Genomic DNA, 26,643 nt, shown 5'->3' with positions numbered 1-26,643 from the left:
GCACAGTTTCATACAATATTTTATCTACGATAAACAAATAAAAAAACTGTAACTCCGTCACAGGAATTCATTTCTATTCTACAATTTTTAGAACTTTGACATTTAAAAATTCTAGCTTCTTTCAAACCACAAAACTGTCAAAACTTTTGTTGTAATTGATTGCTCACATGTCATCACCATGACAACGCGAAAGTTAAGGATATTTGATTATATGAAAGTGTGCCAAAAAACAGTAGTTCAGAGAAATAAGGAAAAAAATAGCCTGTTGGTGACACAACCCCCTCCAGGCCGAAACCAAATTTTTTCAGTAGTGTGGACATCTATAATAATCACCTATATGTTTCCTGCAGTCGATTTTGATGATATACATAGTTATAAACAATTGAAATCAAAAAACGCTAAATTCTCGCTTTTTTCGTTTATTGCCAAATGGCTAAGCATTTTAAACAAATTTGGAAGTAAGAAACTCATAAACCATATAAAAAACTTCAATATGGCTCCCGCTGAATATGTCTATCCTTATTGGTTGCTTAGAAAATTGCAAAATAATTCATAAATTTTGAGTTTATATAAATATTCATAACTTATGTAAAAATGAACTTAGAATCTTCTTATTATACGGAATGCTGGGACTTCTGGTGCTTAAATTACACACTAAATTTCATTATGAAAGGGTCAAATAGTTTAAAAGTTATTTAATTTGTTTATCCCAAATTAATTTTTTTTGTCACACTATAAGTCAGAAAATGATGAAGTTACAGTAATACTTTGGATAGTTTATGAAAGAAGAAGATTTATACTAATAACTTAATTAAAAAAGAATGACAAAAAATAATTCTAAGTATCGCAAAATTATTTTGCAAGAACATGTCGATTTTCATTACCCGTAGAAAAATTATTTTTTCACATTTAGAAAGACTGAATTTTTATACAAATTTAAAAAAGAAAAAATTGTCCTAGGACAATTAGGGACGAAGTTGCCGCCCCCATTTTTTAATTCACAGCAGCTTTCTTTATAACAATTAACAAATCAAATCAGTCACATTGAAAAGAGCATACTTCAGAGTTTTAATGTACCAAGTATAAAAAATATATACTTTCAAACAAATCGTCCACAAAACTTCAAAATGTGACCCTTAAAATCGGCCGGCCTCGAAACTTGGAAGATCGATGAGAAGGGGGAAGGAAATGTTAGCTGTATCTCTTGTTCTCGCCTATGAATTTCGACGTTTCTTTTTTTAATTTGTATGTACTTTTTGCGTACAGTACGAGTATGCATTATTTAAATAAATTAATTGTTATATAAACCATCAAATTTGTTTAAACAATTTTTTTTCATTTTTTTTAATAATATTTGAAGTAATTTTAATCACAAAACATACATATTTATGAATAATATAATAATAAATAGTTTTTTATTAAACTTAGTAATAATTTAAAGTATGAAAAAACAAATTATCCCATTCGATTGTTTCTAAAAATAGTATTGGTCTATGGAAATCAGAAAATCTCAAATAAACTAGGTTTTATTTTTTTAGTAAACATGCTATTAGCTGAATGAAAAACTGAAGTTACAGAACCACCAAAAAAGAGATAAACGTAATTGATTGGGGTTGGAAATTAAGCTAAGAACCGTCAGTGCCGATCCGATCAACAGGTCTTCTTTATATCAGATATTTTATTAAAATAAACTATCTGCTCTTGCAAAACTGGTTGCACCGAGTACTTGTTAGTACAGAGATATAAATAGTTTATGGACTTCGGTTATCAAAACCTCAATCTTTCTCTATTATCTATTTTGGAGTTTCTTTTTTTTAATCTGCATGTACTCTTTGCGTACGTTACGGATATGTTTTTTGTTAATAAAGTGGTTATTTAATTAACTATGTAAATTGTGTAAACAATTTTTGGAAATTCTTTTACGATATTTTTAGGATGACTTTGTTGGCAAATATAGGAGTGGATCATATGCTCTTGACTTTACAAAAACTTATAATAAATGGGTAACTGATAATTGTTACGTTTTTCATAAAAATACAAGTATTCCTAGATAAACCTTCTTTAATTTTATTTTAATAGTCTTGCTATCATACCAAAATGTATGAAATATATTTTGTTTTTTTGCAATTTTAAAATTATTACTTTCAATGTTGTAAGATACAATTATTACAATATTGTAGAAAATTTCTGAAAATAATTTTGTTCTTTTTATCCTCTCTCTAATTTTGTTACATTTCATTTTTCGTTTATCTAGTAGCATGTTTATCAAGAAATAAATCCTAGTTTATTTGAGATTTTTTATTTTCAATTTAATATTATAAGCCAATTTTAGATTTAGGAATAATTGAATAGGATTAGTAATATAATAATTACAGGGTGTAACAAAAATACAGGTCATAAATTTAATCGCATATTCTGGGACCAAAAATAGTTCGATTGAACCTAACTTACCTTAGTATAAATATGCACATAAAAAAACTTACAGCCCTTTGAATTTACAAAATGAAAATCGATTTTGTCCAATATATAGAAGAGATTTTTTATTGAAAATAGACATGTGGTATTTTTATGGCAGGAGCATCTTACAAAAAAATTATAGTAAAATTTTGACACCCCATAAAAATTTTATGGGGGTTTTGTTCCTTTAAACCCCCCCAAACTTTTGTGTTCGTTCCAATTAAATTATTAATGTGGTACTATTAGTTAAACACAATATTTTTAAAACTTTTTTGCCTCTTAGTACTTTTTCGAAAAGTCAGTTTTTATTGAGATTTTTTAAATATTCGTCAAATCCACCACATATTTGTATAATATGGTTAAGTACGATTATGAAGACTTGGTAATCGTATGAAAATTTATTATTTATAATTTACATTTTTAGGCATATTAAAAAAGAAGCCACATCTTGATAAAAAGTGCCTTATCGAAAAAATACTAAGAGACAAAAAAGTTTTAGAAACATTGTGTTTAACTAATGGTGCCGCAGCAGTAATGGTTCAATTGGAACGTACACAAACATTTGGGGGGTGTAAAGGAACAAACCCCCATAAAATTTTTATGTAAACATATTAAAAAAGAAGCCGCAACTCGATAAAAACTGCCTTATCGAAAAAATATTAAGAGGCAAAAAAGTTTTAAAAACAGTGAGTTTAACTAATGGTACCACAATAATAATTTAACTGGGTTGTACACAAAAGTTTGGCGGGTTTAAGGGAACAAAACCCCCATACAATTTTTATGGGATGCAAAAATTTCACTATAATTTTTCTTTAAGATGTTCCTGTCATAAGAATGATACATGTCCATTTTCAATAAAAAATCTCTAATAGTTTTCGATATATTTGAAAAAATCGATTTTCATTTTGTACCTTCAAAGGGCTATAACTTTTTTTATGTGAACATTTGTATTAAGGTAAGTTAGGACCAATCGATCTATTTTTGGTCCCAGAATATGGGATTTAATTTATGACCTATATTTTTCTTACGCCCTGTATAACTAATATGTACGTTTTACAATAAAAGTTACATCAAATATTATTAAAAAAATTGAAAAAAAAATGTTTAAACAAATTTGATGGTGTATATAACAATTAGTTTATTTAAATAACGCATATTCGTAATGTACGTAAAAAGTACATACAAATTAAAAAAAGAAACAACGAAATAAATAATCGAGAACCAGAGATACAGTTAACAGCTCCTTCCCCCCTCTCATCGCTATCCCAAGTTTCAACGCCGGCCGATTTTAAGGGCCACATTTTTAAGCTTTGTGGACGATTTCCTTGAAAGGAAATCTTTTGTATACTTGGTACGTTAAAACTTTGAAGTATGTTCTTTCAAATGCTGCTAATTTTATTTCTTAATTGTTATAAACAAAGCTGCCGTGAATTAAAAAAGGAAGGGAGCTAACTTTGTCCCTAATTGTCGTAGGACAATTGTTTTTCTTTCTAAATGTGTATAAAAATTTAGTCTTTCTAAATACGGAAAAATAATTTTTCTACGGGTAACGGTTAAAAAGTTATTCTAATTGTTTATAAGCAAAAATTGACATGTTTTTGCAAAATAATTTTACACTATTTATAATTATTTTTTGTCATTTTTTTAAATTAAGTTAATAGAATAAATCTTCTTTTTTCATAAACTGTCCAAAGTATTACTGTAAGCTCATCGTTTTCTGACTTATAGTGTTGCAAAAAAAAATAATTTGGGATAAACAAATTAAATAACTTTTAAACTATTCGACCAATTGCTTTGAAATTTAGTGTGTAATTTAAGCACCAGAAGTCTCAGCATTCTGTGTAATAAGAAAGTTCTAACTTAATTTTTACATAAGTTATGAACCTTTATACAGTGGAACCTCGATAACTCGGATTAATCGGGACCGCGGCCGATCCGGGTTATCGAAAATCCGGGTTAGCCGGAGAATATAGTAAAAATTAATAAATAACCTCCATTATAATTACAAAAACATGAAACACATATGCACAGTACACATCTAAATTACGTATAGTTGTATAGAGTGTAGAGTTTTGTTCATTTCTTGGTAAAAAACTCAGTCATACTGTAGAGATGTACCGGTACCTATGGTAGGTCTGGATCCTGCGTACAAAAAAAAATTGATAAATAGCAAGCTGAAAATTTGTTATTAGCTTAAGGGTGTCTAGTCGGACAAACATTAATATATGGGAACACTGGAACAGGGGAAGTTTTAACTGTGGAACAGGTTAAAAATTTGGAACGGTCAGACCACGAAAACGGCACATGTATTTTTTCCGACAGAACAGACTTAAACTCTCCGAACAGAGATTAAACTCTCATGCAAAAATCAGACTGCTATTTATCACCAAATTGACGTTTTAATGAGTGGAACATGTAGAATATGTCAAATGACAGGAATTATGACAGGTGATAAATAGCAGTCTGATTTTTGCATGAGAGTTTAATCTCTGTTCGGAGAGTTTATGTCTGTTCTGTCGGACAAAACAAATGTGCCATTTTCGTGTTCTGACCGTTCCAAATGTTTGACCTGTTCCACAATTAAAACTGCCCCTGTTCCAGTGTTCTCATATGTCAAATTTTATCCGACTAGACACCCTTAAGCTATTAATAAATTTTTAGCTTGCTATTAATCAACTTTTTTTTCATACGCGGGATCCAGCCCTATGGTAGCATAATATCATATTATGATGCTGCAATAAATTTATTTTAAAGATTCGCCTTTATCAATCCTACCTAATGTTTCTAGTTTCTTTTCCATTGTCACTACAACATTTTTACGTTTTGTTACCATTACGTAGACAAAGCAAACACAATCTGAAGCACGATTACATTACAGAACGGAAGTGATTAATAGGCTGTACTACACACAATACGGTCACAAGGAACAATGTTGTTATTTAAGAAAAGACAAGACCATTGTTTTAAAAAAGAATTTTTAAATAGTCACGTCTTTTTTAAACAATGCCAAGACAGTTTGACATAAATAAAGAAAAAGGAATACAGACAGGCGTCTGTTCTTTCCGATAAGCTGAGACGGTCGCTCTGGCTGCCGCCGTGTGCATGAATCATTTTTACTATTGTACTTATGTGTTCAAATTACACAAATACACATTATCTCTCAAATATTATTTGGCCTACATACATTTTTATTTGATAAAATTGTTAAATTGTTTATTTGTTAAATTTTTGTCTGATGAAAATCGGTCCGGGTTAGCCGGACTTCCGGGTTATCGGGGGCCGACTTATCGGGGTTCCACTGTATTTATAATCTCAAAATTTATGAATTATTTTGCAATTTTCTAAGCAACAAATAAGGACAGACATATGCAGTGAACGCCATATTGAATTTTTTTATATGATTTATCAGTTTCTTACTCTAAAATTTGTTTAAAATTCTTCATTTTTTAGTAATAGACGAAAAAAGCGAAAATTTAGCGTTTTTCGATCTTCATTTGTTTATAGCTATGTATATCATCAAAATCGGCTACAGGAAACATATAGGTTATTAATATAGATGTCCATACTACTCAAAAAATTTGGTTTCGGCCTGGAGGGGGATGTGTCACGAGAAAAATCTTATTTCTCTGGACTACAGTGCGAAAAAGTAAATCCCATTTAAAATACTTTGTTACTTCACGCACACTTTAAACCCTTCACGCACTGCTATCTATAATAACAGTTTTCACAAACTAAAAACTTATACATAATATGACATAGAGTAGATAAAATACTAGAGATCTTCTGATACTTAGAATCTTTAGGTCTTCTTCCACGTCATCAATCCATCTTCTTCGTGGTCGTCGTCTACTTCTTGTGTTTTCTGGTTTTGAAAAGGTTAATTTCTTAGTGTATTCGTGATCTGACAGCCTAGCAATGTGTCCAGCCCATCTAAGTCTCTACACTTTAACAAAGTTCACAATATCTGGATCGGTGTATAACGAATACAGTTCAAAGTTGTATCTTCGACGCTATAGCCCGCATTTTCATTTACGGCCCCAAAAATGTTTCTAAGAATGTTTCTCTCAAAATTACCAAGAAGTCTTTCATCATTTTGAGATAAGCTCTACGTTTCAGCTCCATATATCAAAACCGGTCTTATTAAGGTCTTGTATACATATATTGAGCTTTACTGCACGTTTTATATTTTTATTTTTTAAATGTTTCTGGAGACCGTGAACAGTTCTGTTTATTTGAGTTTACTAGCGATCCAAGATATGTGAATTCCTTGATTTGCTCAAAGGTATGGTTGTAAATTTTAATTCTCTGTTGAATATTTCGGGAGTTTAAAAACCAACATATATTTGGTTTTTTCCTCGTTTACAACAACTCCTATCACTTACCGCGTCCACTGAACACCGCACCGTGCCTTCATACTACTGGCCACTATAACTATCTCGTCAGCGAATGCGAAAATTGGCGTCGATCTATTAAAAATAGTTCCATTCATTCTAATATTTAGTTTTCTGACTGCCTTTTCCAAGGCAATATTAAAGAGGAGACACGCCAGCGCGTCCCCCTGTCTTAAACCATTATTAATGTTAAAGAACATAGAGTTTTCCCCTTGAATTCAAAAATTCAATAATTCAATAAGAACGAGCTTACGTTTTGCAGTATTAGTTGGGTCAACTTAACTAACTTAGGTGTGAGATCCCAAAGTCTATCATTGTATTATATAATGCAGTTCTTTTAACACTGTCATAGGCTGCTTTGAAGTCGATGAAAATATGGTGGTATCTATGTTATACTAGGGGAGAAAAGTATGCTAAATGTGCAGTCACTCGAGCGCTTTGGGGACCCATTGGGTTGTGAAGAGTAGGTTCCCAAACCAAAAAAAGTTAAGTAAAGTTTTTCATTTTAATCGGGACTTTCCATTTTTAATTTAATTTTCCATTTCCAACAATCGTTTTTTCCGATTATAGCGCCATTTATCAATAATTCGAAAAAATATTTCAAATAAAAGTCACCTATTTTTAGGTAAGAAATCCGAATCTGCAATAAAAAATGGGGGCTCCTATTTAAAATTTTAAAGTAACCCCCACCCCACTTCCGTGGGGGGTCGTGTTTGGTGCAATTCGATAGATTTTTTAAACATATTGAATAATTGTATTTTTCAGTTTTTCGATCTGATCTTCATTTCGCGAAATATCACGTGATTCGTATTTAAAATTTTAAATATACCCCCACCCCTCTCCGTGGGGAGTCGTGTTTGATATCATTCGATAGATTTTTAACAAATATTGAGCACGTATTTTTTAGTTTTTAGATCTATTAGTCCTGTCGCCAGGGGGGGTACAACGGCCTCGTTAATTCAGATGGACTTACCCAAATTTTTTTTATGTATTTTGACCCGTAGAACACGAATTTTTTGGGTAACAGTTGATCCGGATGTCGATAAGATTGTTATAGACCAAGAACTTGAGGAATCAAATAACAGCGATTTTTGGCAAAACAAAACAATATTTTGTATTTTTTGGGTCATTTTAAGCAAAAAATATTTCTACAAGTTTTTTAGTAGGATGCACAGTTTTCGAGATAAACGCGGTTAAACTTTCAAAAAATCGAAAAACTGCAATTTTTAAACCCGAATAACTTTTGATTAAAAAATAAAATAGCAATTCTGCTTAGCGCCTTTGAAAGTTCAAGTCAAATTATGTCGGTTTTGATTATTTGCATTGCTAAAAATTTATTGTGTTATTGCTAAACAAAGCTACAAACAACTAGTGCGTGAGTGATGTTTCTATGATTTCTCATTTAAAATCGAACGAGTAGGTAGAATAGGTACTAGTGCAATCAAGACTATTTCTACGTTACATGCGTTAAAACGCATGTAAAAGCACGGGAAACCCTACGTGTTTATAGCTTTGTTAAACAATAAAAAAATAAATTTTTACCAATGCAAATAATCAAAACCGATATAATTTGACTTAAACTTTCAAATGCGGTAAGCAGACTTGCTATTTTATTTTTTAATCAAAAGTTATTCGGGTTCAAAAATTGCAATTTTTCGATTTTTTTAAAGTTCAACCGCGTTTATCTCGAAAACTGTGCATCCTACGAAAAAACTTGTAGAAATATTTTTTACTTAAAATGGCCCAAAAAATACAAAATATTGTTTTGTTTTGCCAAAAATCGCTGTTATTTGATTCCTCAAGTTCTTGGTCTATAACAATCTTATCGACATCCGGATCAACTGTTACCCAAAAAATTCGTCTTCTACGGGTCAAAATACATAAAAAAAACTTGAGTAAGTCCATCTGAATTAACGAGGCCGTTGTACCCCCCCTGGCGACAGGACTATATCTTTCATTTCGCGAAATATTCGCTTTTTTCTTGTGAAACTTTGTGACTCGGCCATTTCCTTACGCCCTGCCCAAATCGTCAGATTTTTGAAATATACACTGTTTTGCACGTACAGTGGAACCCCGTTAAGTCGGCCTCCGATAACCCGGAAGTCCGGCTAACCCGGACCGATTTTCATCAGACCAACATTTCAACAATAAAAACGAAATGTAATATGGACAACCGAAACTGACTGAAATTTTTACCAAGTAATGAACAATACTGTATACAGGGTGGTTCATCTTATTCGCCTCGGTGTCTGTACGGAAAACCACTTGATATTTAAAAAAAATTTCACAGAAATATACAGGGCTATTATTACTACAATCTAAAAATAATATGAATTATACAGGGTGCTCCAAAAAAGAGTGGTATATCAAAGTTATATTTTTTCTTATGGAATGCCCTATATCTGATGACATTATTGAATTGACCATAAAAAATAAGCTATACTTTCATAAGGGTTCCCTATACCTAAATACAGGGTGTTTTGATTTATTTCGATTTTTATAAAAATGTAAGGTTTTAGAAAAAAATAAATATCTACGAATCTAAGAATCAGTAACAAATTACTTCTTGGATCCTAATAATAGACTATTTTGCATACTTAAACTGATGCTTACTGCAACAAAGTTTCTTACAGGGTGGTCAAAATATGAGATTGTTCTAATAACAAATTCAAGCTGTAATAACTTACTTATTTTAAATGGAACACCCTGTATCTTACTAGTCTATCGCGTAGAAAATTTACTTAGCTTTCAATTTGTATTAGGGTTTCTATACCTATCTTTTTACAGGATGGTCAAAATATTAGATTGTTCTATTAACAAATTCAAGCCGTAATAACTTACTTATTTTAAATGGAACACCCTGTATCTTACTAGTCTATCGCGTAGAAAATTTATTTTGCTTTCAAATCTTATTGGGGATTTTCTATACCTAACTCCCTCCATTTTTTAAATATTTAAAGATTTCCTAATTTGTAAGCTGTAAAAATTAGAATTAAGTACCTATGTCGTGGTTATGTACAACCGTGTATATAATCCGTGTCTATAATCAATGGTACAACACATCACCAACACCGGCAATATACTTAGACAAGATACTGTCATTAACAAAATTTTCATTGTTGTCATGTAATTACACAGTGTTGTATTATTTTAGTTGATTTTGGCCTACATGTGACATTGAATAATATGTTTATAATAAACTGCATTCCCTATATTAGATGCCGTATCCTGGAAGATATTTAAATTATATTTCATTCCGTATAAGTATTTTCCATATCTTAAACCAACGGTTATTACTTAAATTTAAGAACGTCCCTTTTTGTTTGAATCTTTGAATCGCAATTTCAAACAATTAAATGCAATGGCTACTATGATGAAAACGAGCCTATTGTACAAAAATATGTAAAAATGGGTATTTACAGAATAACATGTGTATTGAGAATGTTTACATGGAATTGAAGAGATTTTAAATATCTTCCATTATAAAGAATAGAATATCGAGTATGTCATTTAAAATAAGAACACTCTGTGTGATTAAATAACAATGTAAATTTTATTAACGAATGTATCTTGACTAAGATAGTTAAGTATATTGCCGGTGTTGGTGATGTGTTGTACATAACCACGACAAGGTACTTAATTCTAATTTTTAAAGCTTACAAATTAGGAAATCTTTAAATATTTGAAAAATGAAGGGAGATAGGTATAGAAAACTCTAATAAGAATTGAAAGCTAAGTAAGTTTTCTACGCGATAGACTAGTAAGATACAGGGTATTCCATTTAAAATAAGTAAATTATTACAGCTTGAATCTGGTAATAGAATAATCTAATATTTTGACCACCCTGTAAAAGATAGGTATAGGAAACCCTAATATAAACTGAAAGCTAAGTAAATTTTCTACGCGATAGACTAGTAAGATACAGGGTGTTCCTTTTAAAATAAGTAAGTTATTACAGCCTGAATTTGTTAATAGAACAATCTCATATTTTGACCACCCTGTAAAAAATATTGTTTCAGTAAGCATTTGTTTAAGTAAACTAAATAGTCTATTATTAAGGTCCAAAAAAGAATTTGTTACTGATTCTTAAATTCGTAGATATTTATTTTTTTCTAAAACCTTACATTTTCATAAAAATCGAAATAAATCAAAACACCCTGTATTTAGGTATAGGGAACACTTATGAAAGTATAGCTTATTTTTTAAGGCCAATTCAGTAATGTCATCAGATATAGAGAATTTCATAACAAAAAGTATAACTTTGATATACCACTCTTTATTGGAGCACCCTATATAATTCACATTATTTTTAGATTGTAGTATTAAAGGCCCTTTATATTTCTGTAAAGAAATTTTTTTCAAACATCAAGTGGTTTTCCTTACAGAGACCGAGGCGAATAAGATGAACCACCCTGTATAAATGTACGTAATTTACATGTACTGTGCATAATCTCATGTTTTTGCAATTATAATGGAGTTTATCTCTAAGGATACCGTATTTTATTAATTTTTACTATATTCTACGGCTAACCCGGATCGGCCGCGCTCCCGATTAATACGACTTATCGAGGTTCCACTGTACTTAACTTACCTTATCTTAATCTGACGATTTCGATCGTATTTTTTTTCGCCTCCCCCACCCTTAACGAACACCCCTGTGTTTAGAACCAATATATGGTGGAGGTACATCTACGGGGTACCTACCAGGTTTATCCCCATATGATAATGGTCTGACGCGCTCAAATTACTGCAAAAATCCCCGCTTGGGCTCCCCTACCATTATATTCTAGTTTCTATCTTATATCATACCAATATTAAACCTCTTTACCGATATGTCCTGCCCGAGTAACTAACTCAGATCTCCTGGTGTTCCTCTCATACTCCTCGCAGGAACCCGCGTATCAGCAATTCTTATCTAGCAATTACGAGTAAGGAAAACACAAAATAATGTTGGAAGATTTTTTTATTGAGCCAAATTATATTTATAAAACTACATTTTCATTTAAATTTTACTCGTACAATTTTCTAGTATTAATATAGATATCTATTGATTAAAACTTTTAAATTTTCAGTAACATTTCACGATAAAATTTTGTATTGAATTAACTATGACATAGTTTTGATATTAATGTATTTATATTTTACAGAGAATATTATGGATTATATATGGCATGCACCAACAGTAAGTAAACTTGTTAATATTTTTTATTTCTAATAGATTTAGACAAACAAGTATTACAAAAAAGTTTTATCTAAGTATCTTTAACAAATTTGGAATGAAGTAGATAATGATTATGCCGGAATGATAGTTGTACTGTACTTTGATTTGTATAAATAGGAAGTATATAGGTGGTATAGAGGGCATAATAATACCACAGTATAATGCTAAAAAATTAGTAGGGTCACTCTGCAAAAAATCCTTATTTCCCTATGTTCCATTTTGGTGACGGCGCATCAAAAATTTTTGTGCTTCGCGCAGATGAATGACAGCTTACGGCATCCTACGTTTGCCGTGATTGGTCGTTATCGTCGCACGGACACGCCAGGTTTTCTCAACACGACTCTACCTTATCGGCAGAGCCTACGAGAAGTGTACGGTAAATTGAAGCTGTAATTACAAAAAAAAGTATTTATGTATTTGTACTCACTTTAGAACGCTCAAAAATTACGGGATCTGGATTTCAATGCATATATCTTTTTATAATTCTCGTATCAAAGTTACGCGTGAAGTTAGTCGTATTGATGACAGTTGAGAAAACGCGGGCGCCCTCGTCGCACATTCAAAATTTTGTCTCAGGAGTGGATTGCAAAATTGTAACCGTCGAAATTTGAGAGTGAATTAACAGATTCTTTAGCATTAAATTGTGCTAATACTTTAACAACATCATTTCTAAACCGGAAGTTACGTCACTGAAAGAATAGGCCATATTTACTGAAAACAGCTGTAATCACATTGACATATGACATGACAAAAGGGTTAAGATCTGAGAGTACGTTATAAAAAAAAAACAAAAAACGGTATCACCTAAAAGTAGTACTAAAGTTGTATCTTATGTATTACTGAGCAGATCGCGAATGAGAACATCAAAAATATAAGTGATACATCGAAGAAATGAGAGTATAATTATTACTTATACAACAGCGCTAAAGGTCTTGTAGGCATCTGGTTCCAAAAAGTTTGTTATTTCCCTCCATTTTCCCCGTCCGTTTTTACCATTTCTTTTTCTTCTTTTTTAACCATTTCTTCTTTGAACGTCCGCTTCTTTTTTCCTCACATCTCCTTCGTTCAGTATTGTTTAAACATTTCAGCAAGCATCTAGCTGTTTGGGCTCGTATGTTTGCCGTAATTATTGTTTTTCCAGAATACACTCTCATTATTTCTTTATTTGTTGGTCTTCTTCAAATATTCTTTGCAGTCAGTATTCCTCCAAAAAAATTTTTTTGAGCAACTTTCTTTTCCAGTACTTTTTTTTCTGTTCTTGCTGTTGGTTTATAAACCATTTGTTGTCTCTTCTCATTTCATTTTGTGTCATGTATCTTTTCGCCTCTTCTTAAAATTTCTGAAAAACTTTTCGTTTTCTCGATTTCGCACCCCATCATCCGCCTGCCCTATGCACTGTTCCTTGCTATTTAAAATAGTTGTTTGTATTCATACATTAAGCATCAAAATTAACGCACCACCTTAAAAATGGGACATTTTTGATGTCTTGTATTTCCTAAACCTGTTGTCCGATTTTAGTGATTTTTTTAATGTTATAGTTTTATTCTTCAATAATATCGATGTAATAATATTGTTGCTAAACAGATAAGTATCATTGTATACCGGGTGTAACAATGATAGTGTGTTTTTCCTCAAAGTTTGGAACACCCTGTGTAATATTCTGGCGTATATAAAATATTGAAATTAAAACTCAACTGTAGCCTTAGGCTTTCTTAACATTATGCTTTTTGATTCATTCGCTTATGTTGGATAATAAAAAAGTTAGGTACTTTAACAACTAGCAACGTTCTTCATCAATACAGGGTGTTTTTATATAAGTGCGACAAACTTTAAGGAGTAATTCTGCATTAGAAAATAATGACTGTTTGCTTTATAAACATATGTCCGTAAATGCTTCGTTTCCGAGATCCGGGATCTTGCATTTTTTCTTACAAACTGACGATTTACTTATTGCTCTAAAACCGGTTGAGATATGCTAATGAAATTTGGTAGGTGTTAAGAGATAGTTCTTGCGCATTTTTTGGCATACAATTAAGTATTTTATATTCACCATTGGCGTGCATACGGGTAATATGACCGAGTAATATGCCTATGGTGAATATAAAATTCTTTACTGTATGTCAAAATATGCGCAATAACTACCTCTTAAAACCTACTAAATTTTATTTGCATATCTCAACCGTTTTTAGAGCAATAAATAAATCGTCAGTTTGTAATAGACTAAGAGCCGCTATAGGTGAAAATTCTTAATCATTTTAGGCACGACGGGAACCTATAATTTAAATAGTAGAACCTAAAAGAAAACGTTTGAACACTGTGCCGTCACTTTTCAGTGGCACATGCGTCTACAGTGGCGCATCAAACTTTCCACTTATGGACGGAATACATAAATTAAAAAATACCCTCCCTAATTACCAGAATTTAATTTTTTTCATTTTTTTAAGTTTTATGTGATTAAGACATAAGATTCATCGTAATTTTAACCCATCACCCCCTTCTCCCTGCCCCCACCATCAAAAACTTTATTTTTCGATTTTATTTTTTTTGGTGGGATGCAATCAATTTTAAAATTTCAAAAAATTTACACGCATAGTTAAAGGTTTTATAAAACACGTCTATTTTTTATAGAACTGTAGGTTGAGTGTACATAACCTCAAAAAAATTTTAAAATTTTTTTTTTGAAAAAAAGTATATAACTTTTTTTTTAGATAGCTGCAGATCTAATTTTTTCTTAGTCTTGTGTATTTTATCAAACACTATATTTCTAATTTTTTTCAGATTTTTCTGTAACGTTGGTCACCTTCAAAAATCCAAAAAACTGTTTTTTAAGGGGGTTTTGGGGGGTTTGAACGTGTTTTTCTGATTTTTAAATATTCTAAAGAACTCAGTTACTTCAAGTTACATATAACCTATAAAAACAAAATTGATTTGATATATTATGAAGTCTATAAAATAGGGAAAATCCCCCAAAACCCCCCAAAAAACAGTTTTTCGGATTTTTGAAGGTGGGGAGACTTACGGAAAAATCTGAAAAAAATTTAAAATATAGTGTTTGATAAAACACACAAGATTAAGAAAAAATTAGACCGGCAGCTATTCCTCAAAAAAAGTTATACGCTTTTTTGAAAAAAAAAAAATTTCCTTTTAATTTTTTGAGGTTATGTACACTCCACCTATGGGTCTATAAAAAATAGGCATGCTTTATAAAAGCCTCAACTATGCGTGTGAATTTTTTGCAATTTTAAAATTGATTGCATCCCACCAAAAAAAAAATAAAAACGAAAAATGAAGTTTTTGATGGTGGGGGCAGGGGGAAGGGGGTGGTGGGTTAAAATCACGATGAATCCTATGTGTTAATCACATAGAACTTAAAAAAATAAAAAAAAATAATTCTGTTAGTAAGTTCTGTTAACTTTTAATTTATTTATCCCGTCCATAAGTGGAAAGTTTGATGCGCCACTGTCGACGCATGTGCCACTGAAAAGTGACGGCACAGTGTTCAAACGTTTTCTTTTAGGTTCTACTATTTAAATTATAGGGTCCCATCGTGCCTAAAATGATTAAGAAATTTCACCTATAGCGGCTCTTAGTCTATAAGAAAAAATTCAACATCCGGTATCTCGAAAAGAAAGCATTTGCGGACATATGTTTATAAAGCAAATGGTCATTATTTTTTCATGCAGAATTACCCCTTAAAGTTTGTCGCACTTATTTAGAAACACCCTGTATTGATTAATAACATGGCTAGTTGTTAAAGTACCTAATTTTTTTATTATCACACATAAGCGAATCAATCGAACAGCAAAATGTTAAGAAAGCCTAAGGCTATAGTTGAGTTTTAATTTTAATATTTTATATACGCTAGAATATTCCACAGGGTGTTCCAAGCTTTGAGGAAAAAACACACTATCATTGTTACACCCAGTAGACAATGACACTTGCCTGTTTAGCAATAATATTATTACATCGATTTTTACATACATTTTTATTATTTATTAATGATTTGAGTGAGTCCTTATATTGTAATAAGCTGATATGTTTGCGGATGACTTGAAATTATATGTAACAATTAATACCTTAGAAGATTGTGTTATGTTGCAAACACAAATTAATTTATTACATAATTGGTGTCTACAAAACCAACTTCACCTAAAAAAATCGAAATGTAAGATTCTTACTTTTAGTCGTAAATATAATACTTTGATGTTTCCATATGAAATTGATAATGTTGTACTAGAAAGAACTAATTGTATCAAAGATCTGGGTATTTACATGTACTGTCAACTAACATTTAACTATCACATTAATTCTATTGTTTCCTCGGCATATCGCTCATATGGTTTCATTATTCGCAACTGCAAAAGTTTTTATAATCTATCAGCACTAAATGCTATGTACATGAGCTTAGTTAGATCTAAATTGGAATACGGTGCTTTAATATGGAATCCTATTTATTTTAAATATTCCAACGTTATCGAAAGGGTTCAAAAAAATATCCAAAATTTTTAACCTTCAAAGTTACAGGAACATATCCCCAAAGGGGTTGTGATTATGTCGCTTTGTTAGATAGTTTTAATTTTATTTCATTAGAAATGCGTAGGAATCAATCAGCGATATTATTTTTGCATAAACTATTAAATGGTGGAGTTGACTGTCATAATTTACTAGCACAAATCGATATCTTTGTTCCTCGGGTATCAGCTCGATCTAATAATACATTTGTGTGTGAAAGATCCTACACGAATATAATGTTGAAAGCACCAATCAACTTAATGTGCAGAAACGCAAACAAACTATCTAATAATTGTGATATCTTCTGTTGTAGTGCTTATGAATTAAAAAACAAGTGTCGAGCTCTTACCTAAGGTATTTCATTTTGGTTTTTTTTGTCTTTATAACGTATATTTGTTTTCTTTTTTATTTATTTATTTGTTTGCATGAGAATTATTTATTATTTATTTGTAAAATTCCTCTGTAAATGGGTAACTGTTGGGCAATAAACGCTATTATTATTACTATTATTATTATCGATATTCTGGAAGAATAAAGCTATAATATAGTAAAAAAATCACTCAAATCGGACACCAGCTTTAGGAAATACGAGACATCAAAAATGTCCCATCTTTAAAGTGGTACGTTAATTTTGATGCTTAGTGTATTTGATCTTCTTACGATTTGTTCTAATACTAGGTCCAATAAATTCGTTGACAGCGAAAATTTCTATTTAATGTGAACTGTCTTGAAAAGCTTTCTTCCATCGTTACCCTATTTCTCGTGTTCCTAAGAGGCATTCTTACTAGCCTTACAAACTTTTCTGCTATCTCTAATGTTCCCGTGGCCATGTATAGCATCCTTTGGTTTATAGAGTCGTATGCCTGTTTAAAATCGATGAATAACATATTATGTCATCCTAAGTTTTATTCGTAGATTATTTTGACTTCATTTTAACATTCTTATTTGATCATTAGTTGTTCCTCCTGCTCTAAACACTCTCCGGTGCTCTGTTATTTCATTAATCTTTTCCTAATAACTTTTGCAAGAATTTTATAGACTTCTTCTAATAGTGCCTGCCCTCTATAGTTTTCGCACTCCGTTTTGTCGCCTGCTTTTTATATACAGGGTGTCCCCGAAAATAGTGCCTTCCTTTAAGGTATGGATATAATACACAATTTAGAACAAAAAAGTCCTATAACATTTTTTTCTAAAGTTAACCGTTTCCAAGAAAAAAATTACATTGTTCTCCATATAAATGAATTTTTATTTTTATAAATTTGAATGACATGGCAACGTAGCCTAGAAGAACTTGCTGTGATTGTGGAGATTTAACCTAATAACCCCTTGTTTATTTACTTTGAGGTGTGATTTTTGGGGTTGTTGACATCGTAGGTACCTACCTGCAAAATAATGGATATGGGTTTGGTTGATATTTACATTATTTTACCTACCAATGCAACTGACCTACAAACCTACTTTTTTAATCTTTAGATTTTTGAGCTGCGCGTTGTTGCCTTCAATTTGCATATCAAAATATATTTTCTTTTTTTGGTCAAACGGATCAATTTAGAAAAAATGTTAAGACCTTTTTACTCTACATTGTGCCTTCTACCTATACCTTTAAGGAACGCACTATTTTCGGGGACACCCTGTATAGGACAAATAAGAACGCTATTCCATTGTTTCGGCATTTCTTCCTTTAGCCAAACTGCTAATGTCTTCTTCTTCTTCTTCTTTTTATATAGACATTACTCTGTCTGTTTTTCAATGTGCCTCCAGTAAGTTGTCATTCCATCTTTTTCGTGGTCTTCCCACTGATCGTCTTCCTATTGGGGAACCGTCTCTCGCCGTCCTTACTACTCTATTTTTTGTCATTCGGCTTATGTGGTCGTTCCATTCTACTCTTCTGCTTTTCACCCAGTTATTAATGTAGTCCACCTTGCATCTCCTTCGTATATCTGCACTTCTAGCTCTATCCCACAGCGTCTTACCATCGATTTTTCGCAATGTTTTCATCTCTGCTGTTTCTAGCATTATTTTTGTCCTTTCTGTATCAGGTCGTGTTTCTGCCGCGTATGTCATTATTGGTCTGATGACTGTTTTGTAAATTCTGCCTTTCACTTCTATTCCGATGTTTTTATGTCTCCATATTGTTTCATTCAGGCAACCTGCGGCTCTGTTTGCTTTATTCACCTGATCTTCCACTTCTGTTTCGAGCTTTCCGTAGCTGCATAGTGTGATGCCTAGATATTTAAACTCCATGACTTGTTCTATTATTTGACCCTCCAGTTCTAATTTACACCTTATTAGATCTGCTGTTATAACCATGCATTTAGTCTTTTTTGGGGAAATTAAAATGTTAAATTTTCTAGCGGTTATTAAATTCGTGCAGCATACGTTGTAAATCATCTTCACTTTGAGATATTAGTATTGCGTCGTCTGCATAGCAGATTATTTTAAGTTGTTTTTCTCCTATTTGGTATCCTTTTTTTGTTCTTACTTTTTTCATTATTTCGTCCATGATCAGGTTGAACAACAGAGGACTCAGGGAATCTCCCTGTCATATCCCATTGCCAGCTTCATGTGGGTCAGTTAGTTATTCATCTACTTTTACTTTTATTGTGTTGTTCTGGTAGATATTTTCGATCGTTTTAATTATTCCTAGAGGTACCTCTCTTGTGTACAATAAATGGATAACGTCCTTTAATTTGACCCTGTCAAATGCCTTATTAAGGTCCACGGAACATAAGTATGCCGGTTTGTTATATTCTAACGATTTTTCTTGAATCAGCCTCATTATAAATATAGTGTCGGTGCATGATCTTCCCGACCTAAAACCTTGTTGTTCTTCTGCTAATGTTATAATTTTATTCAGTTTGTTTGTTATCACTTTGGTCGTTAATTTTAGTGTTTTGTTTAATAAATTAATTCCTCTGTAATTCTCCGGGTCCGATTTTTCTCCCTTTTTGAAGAGAAGTATTAGGATGCTTGATCTCCATTCTTGTGGTATTCTGTTTAATAAATAATAGAACAAAACAGAAAACAGAACTGCTAATGTCAAGCGGAATATTCTTTCTTTCAGTCTTTCGCCGCCTTATTTAAAATCTCCGTGGTATACCACTTTCTCCGATTGGAGAATATATTGAAAGCAAAAACAACAAAAAACGGACTCTTATAAAAAAAACACCAAAGTAGTATTTCCAGCATTATAGTCCGAACGTATCAAAAAATCTGAATATTAACAAATTTCTTTATATAATACGTACAGGGTGTCCAAAAATGTTCTTCACAGAAAAATTTTACGTGGAAAAAAATTTAATAGAGAAAAAATGTGGACACCCTGTACAAATCATATTCCTCTTCAGCTTCAAAATGGTTTTATCTATATCTAAACATATTTCAAGTGTTTGTGGCGCTTAAATGTTATTAAAGAGATTTAGAGATAGTATAAACATCTTAAAAATAAAATTTTGATTATTTTGATTATTAAGTCATTAAGATAGGTAAGATATGTAGCTTTAGACAGTCCTTTAGTATGTTTTAACTAAAATTGCTAAAAGTCTCATGAAATACCCGTTCAAAATGCTTTTGTTTCTGAAAGCAGAAGCGAAAGAGGCAGATACTTATGGTACAATGCTTACAGGCATATTTTTTGGATAATCCATAATAGTCCGACCATTCTTACAAAAATAAAAAATCTTTTACAACATTTAAATCCTAAATAAATATTAAAAACGTTCAGATGCCATCATATCACACTACCCTCGATATATATACACCTTAATTATTATAATTTGAAATTACAAAACTTATTTAATAAAATATTAGGACGTTTCTCTTGATAGACTAGGATCTGGTCTTTCCATATTTCGATAAAGTTCCAAGAGAATAGTACTATTAGCACCAAATGCAATTTTGCAACGTGTTGTAAAATTTGCCTATTTATATATGGCATAGGGAATGCAGCAAACATTGCAACGGGATGTCCTACGCAATTTAGAACCAAATACTATTGACTGTAATACATCCAACTCCCACAGAAATCTGGAAGCACGTTGCCACTAGCGCCACTGTCGGCTTGCGGTGAAACTACGTTGTGACAACGTAAAATTTGACGTAAACATTCAAATTTAATTTTATAAATTTTTGAATAACGAGCCAATTTTGCAAAATTAAATAAAAATAAAAATAGTTCAAACATTTATACAAAAACAATAATAAAGCAATTTTATAAATGCAAGGTTAGATTGCTCTGGTTATCACCGCGGACCACTAGATGGCGCTATTTTTTTGCTTCCTTAAATGTAATGGGAAATGTCAAGAGTTGTATGTATTACAGTCAATAGTATTTGTTAGAATTCTATGAATTTGCTGGTGGTCATTTCAGTCGCTTTTCAAACGTTGATGCGTATGTACACTACGAAATGCAGTAAGTGAATATTTTACAAACGGATACTTCACCAGCAAAGGCGGCCTAGGTAATTGCGTTATTACGAGAGGGCTATAGTCAGATTACTGTCGCCCATCGCCTACTTATGACGCAGTCAGCAGCCTCAAGGGCTTACCGTCGCTACCAGGGCCCTGATTCTAATTCAAATTTCGACTCAAAACAAGTCGCAAGCAATATGGCGACGTTGAAATGCGACTGTGCGAGCCTTGTGGATTTTAGTTGAACTAACGAAATGTCACAAAATAGCGACTTATCGAAATTAATTGCGACTCCAAAAAAGTGGTTGATAATAAGTGCGTTCGCGGGAGTCTGTCGGCGACTAGTCGGCGACAAATTAGCAGCAAAACGCATGCGCACTTTAAAATGATATAAATAATAAATATCTTAAATAGATAAATATACAAGGTATATTTGCCTAGTATCATTTAATAATTAGTTATTAATATTAATTAAAAGTAAATATACCTTGTATATTTATCTATTAACGGTATTATTTATATTAAGTGAGGTTAGAAATTGTCGGCGACAATTTGTCAACTGTACCCGCGAACGCAACTATTATAATTTCGAGTCGAAATGATTGTGACACGGACATGAATGAATGGCCGAAAGCGAGGTTAGGTTTAGTTTAGGAGATGTGTTGTGTTTGTTTCTTGCAACGAAAACTAAAGCAAAAGGTATTAATATGGCTGGGTTTTATGGACATTTGCTGGTTTTGGAGGAATTAGGTAGAATAGTTTTAAATTAGAAATATAATAATTGAGAATTTCCACAACGTGAATTATCAACACAATGAAATATGTAAGGTAATAATCTGGGAAAATTAGTATAAAACAAGGAAAATTATGTACCCGCTATTTTATTGCTGGACATGCTGGAATCAAATCTTAAGATTATATATTTGTAATACAGTCCTCAGAAAGTGTGCTATTTGGTTTATAAACAAATTAGCGCTCCCGAAATCTTTTTTTCAATTATTGCTCTGTTCTCAGAAGATTTTAACGTTAAACCAAAAACACTCACGTAAAAATTCACTGTAATTTAATTCTGCACATATATATTTTTTTCCCATTTCCTTCGGCGGAAATTTTCCTCGAAAAATTCGGGTTTTCCAAACAAAATCTTTAATTTTCAACTAACATTTTAGGTAAGTAATTAAATTATTTATCAATAATCAAGTAACTTAGTGACATTAATCTTTTTTGTTATGAGTGTCTTGAAGATATGAAAATTTGTATGTACAAAGAGGACCGGAATAAAAAGGTAATGGTTCAAAGATTGAAATCCTGTTGTTTTGACCGGTTATACATACCTAGAACCGCTCCTTGCAATTCAATTTTTTTTCTTTGAAAAGAGCACAGAAGACGTGCTTTTTTCAACAGCGCTAACTTAATTTAATTTAATCTAATATTTTCTGAGGGGTTCTATTTGTTTATAAGCCAAAAAATTGTTTCTTTATAACATTCCTGAGACCGCTCAAATAGTCCAATTTCAATTCTGTTAAGTACGTTGAATAGTTATAGTGTTTTTTTATACTAAAATCATAGTTATTCTGGTGTATCCTAATCTTTCTGGTTATTATTTCGACCGAAATTTTTTAATTAACATTTTAATTATTGCTAAACTATTGGTTAGATTGTCGCCGGCCTCCTGATATATAATCTACTATAAAAAATCTTTCATGTCATCAATTTATTTAATTATTGATAAATAATTACTTCCCTAAAATTTTAATTGAGAACTGCATATTTTTTGGGAAAACTCGGATTTTCCGAGTAAAATTTTTGTTGAAGGAAATCGGAAAAAGAATAACTTTGTGCAGAACTAAATTAGGGTGAATTTTTATTTGAGTGTTTTTGGTTTAAAGGAAAAATCTTAGGAGTTACAGAGCACTAATTAAAAAAAAAAAGAAGCTTTAGGAGTGCTAATTTGTTTATAAATAAAATAATACACTTTCTGCGGACTTGTCATACCCCATATTACTAATATCTGCAATCTTAAGATTCGATTTTGGCAATAAAATAGCTGGTAAATAACGTTTCCCAAAAATGGCATTTTTTTGATAATTTTCCCAGACTATCAACAAATGTTGCGGTGGTTGCGTAGCCCCAATAAACCGGAGTGCCAACGGAAATTTTGAGCAGTGTCAAAATGATAACGTTAATATACCCAGTTGTAACTAATATCGAAATGAATAATAATCGCTATAAATTGCGACCATCATGGCGGTGTCGAAATTAATTGCGACCTCGAAATGAATTAGAATCAGGCCCCAGGAGGCCGATAGCTACAGTCCGGGTGACAACAGAAAGGGACGATTGATTCAGGGTCTTGAGTGCCTGGCAGAATCGGCACGCAATAGGGGTTGAGCTTTAACAATCCTTGAGGAATGTACGAAGTGTCATCGGCACTCAGTGGACAGTTATGAGAAGCCTTTAGACTGCTACTTTGACTCTCAGACGAGCTAACACAGGGCCCAAATTGCACGCACGTCAAATAAAAGCTCTACTTCAGTTTGCCCGAGAACACGTCAATTGGGACCTTCGCCAATGGAGCAGTGTTTTAGTCTCTGATGAGAGTTGAATGTGCTTTTATAGCAATATCAGAAGACGACGCCTTTATGGGTGGCCTGGAGAACGATTAGGCCAGTGCTGCGGTGCCAAAACAGCTATGGAGGTGGTTCGTGGATGTTTGGGGGTGGTATATCTTTAGAAGGCAAAAATAGAGCTTGTGTTCGTTCCCAGTGGTGGTCGCCGAGGGGGTTTGGCAGCGGATCGGTACATTACGGATATTCTCAAAGAGAATGTTGTTAAATGAATTGTTAAATTGTGAAAACGGTATTGGAAAAAAAGCGGCAGGACGCTTATTATAAAAGAAAAAACGTTTTATTATGAGGAGTGGTTCCTGAGATACAACCGGTCAAAGTTGACCGGCATTTACGGCAAAAATATAAACAACAGGATCATATTTTTCGAACCGTCACCTTTTAACTTCGGACCTATTTCTCCATACCAATTTTCACATCTTTAAAATACTCATAACATATATTATTATAATAAAAACTATCGATATTACGAGTGAAAATTGCCAAAAATAGCAAAATTCCAATCAAAAATTAGGTTAGAGAAAATGTAATGTCAAAGTTCAAAATCATTATACGTTAAAAAATTGCATTTTCTCGGCTACCCATGGAGCAATTTTCTTCATACTTTTTTTGTTCCCAAGTAACTTGAGTAGAGCCATCTAACTAACGCATTATTAAATGTCAATGTGGCTTTTGTTTTGTTATAATAAATTAATTTATTGATTATAACAAAACATTTTAATTTGTTTAAATAAAGATTGTTTAAATAATTATACAGCTTTTAAATGAGAATATTTGTGTACACTTGTATGTAGTAAGTTTATCTAAAAAAAGTCTAGAACTGGAAAAAATATGTAATTTTCTTTTCTTATAAATAAATTAATCTATTAAAACAAAAGCAAGTTTGACATTTAATAATGCGTTAGTGAAAGCATTGAACTTTGAGATTACATTTTCTCCAACCTAATTTTTGATTGGAATTTTGCCATTTTTGGCAATTTTCACTCATAATATCCATAGTTTTTATTATAATAATATATGTTATGAGTATTTTAAAGACATGAGAACTGGTGTGGAGAAAGAGGACAAAAATAAAAAGGTGATGGTTCAAAAATTATGATCCTATTGTTTATATCTTTGCCGTAAATGCCGGTCAACTTTGACCGGTTGTATCTCAGGAACCATTCATCGCAATTAAACGTTTTTCTTTTAAAAGCAGCGTCCTGCCGCTTTTTTTCCAATACCGTTTTCATGATTTAATTTAATTTAATATTTCCCGAGATATTCTATTTGTTTATAAGCCAAAAATATTTATAATTTTAAAATATTCCTGAGGCCGCTTATATAGTCCAATTTCAATTCTGTAAAGTACATTAGATAGATAAAGTATCTTTTTATATAAAAATCATAGTTATTCTTATGTATCATAACTATTGTGGTTATTATAGCGACCGTAAATTTTTAATTAACAATTCAATTGTTGCTAAACTGTTCATTTAATTTCCATCGGTTTAATTCCATTTAATAACCATTTCCTCCAATATGAAAAGAGCTTTTATATTACCAAGTTATTTAATTATTGATAAACAATTACTTATCTAAAATTTTAGTTGAAAATTAAATATTTTGTTGAAAAAACCCGCATTTTCCGGGGAAAATTTTCGTCGAAGTAAATTGGGAAAAACACGTCTCTATGCAAAATTTAATTACGGTGAATTTTTATTAGATTGTTTTTGGTGTAAAGTTAAAATCTTTGGAGTTATAGAGCAAAAATTGAAAAAAAACACGATTTTCGGGCGCCATTTTGTTTATAAAAAAAGTGGCACACTATCTACGGACTTTGCATACCTATATTATTAATATATACAATCATAAGATTCGATTTCAGCAATAAAATTGCTTATAAATAACTTTTCCTTGTATTTTGCTAATTAGCCCAGAGTAAGATTTATTGTTTACATCTGGGATATCTCATTTCTCTAAAATTTTATATTTACTTCATAAATTAAACGATTGAAACTATATGTACAGAAAAATAAATGAAAGTTACTTGTGCATTGGTGGGCAATTAAAATATCTCATATTAGACGATATAACCACGATAAGGCACGTACTGCTACGACAAGAAATATATTACCAAACCACTTATAAAATTGCCAGTGCTCACGAACAGCGGTTACTTCAACATGTGAATGTTCAGGTCATACAGCTCCTGGACAATAGAGTGAGAAGGCTCAAAAGGGCAAAGCCTTTTGAGTCAGTAAATTAAATTATAGTGCAAAGCAGAGTAATGTGCGGGAAATAAGCTACAAATCAGTTTTAGTGCAGTTAATGTATTAGAGCCTAAGGGAAACTAGTGAGTAGAACCTTAGATTTAGGAACAACTTTAATACAATTAGGTTACAACAAAATTAATCATTAATTTAATTGTTGATCACATTGTAATAATATGAAAATAAATGAAAAAATAATTATTAAACAATTTGGTTCCCATATAGGCAACACATAATATGTTTTTATGTTCTTCGCCCAATGGACATCCTAAGTCTTGACGTCACAAAATTGGGAGGAGCTTGTATTTGACTCCAAACAATTTTGTTTATAATGTTAAACACTCATAAGGAATTTTTAATTTATTGTTTACGTGGTTTGTGTGACAAAATAAGACTTTTCATTTAGGTATTTAATTAAAGAAACGTGCCAATTAAGAGATTTTTATTAGTTTTTGCCCAGGTGAGTTAATTTAATGCAATGATTAGAACGTAAACAGTTTTGAGGTTATGTTTATTTTCAACCACTAAGGAATAAAAACCACCTGAGCAAAAACAAATAAAAATCTCTTAATTAACACGTTTCTTTAACGAAATACCTAAATGAAGTTTTATTTTGCCACACAAAGCACATAAATGAAAAATTCCTTATGACCAATTAACGTTACAAACAAAATTGTTTGGAGTCAATATAAGCTCCTCCCAATTTTGTGCCATTTGTGACGTCAGACAGTCTGTCCATTATGTATCTCTAAAATTGTTAAACTTGTTTCAGA

General features: G+C 31.7%; 1 protein-coding gene across 1 annotated transcript in view; it reads left to right on the top strand.

Annotated features, from left to right (window-relative positions):
• The window catches only part of LOC114327965 (histone acetyltransferase KAT8), a 345,297-nt gene that overhangs the window by 216,488 nt on the left and 102,166 nt on the right, over positions 1–26,643 (top strand). Inside the window, exon 3 of the mRNA XM_028276691.2 lies at positions 11,996–12,030. The gene's annotated coding sequence lies outside the window, so the exon portion shown is untranslated. The remainder of the gene's footprint in view (positions 1–11,995; positions 12,031–26,643) is intronic.

Source organism: Diabrotica virgifera, chromosome 2 (assembly GCF_917563875.1).
Source record: "Diabrotica virgifera virgifera chromosome 2, PGI_DIABVI_V3a".
NCBI classification, from domain to species: domain Eukaryota; kingdom Metazoa; phylum Arthropoda; class Insecta; order Coleoptera; family Chrysomelidae; genus Diabrotica; species Diabrotica virgifera.
The sequence above is the reverse complement of the archived record's forward strand: the minus strand, read 5'-3'. Positions and strand labels throughout refer to the sequence as shown.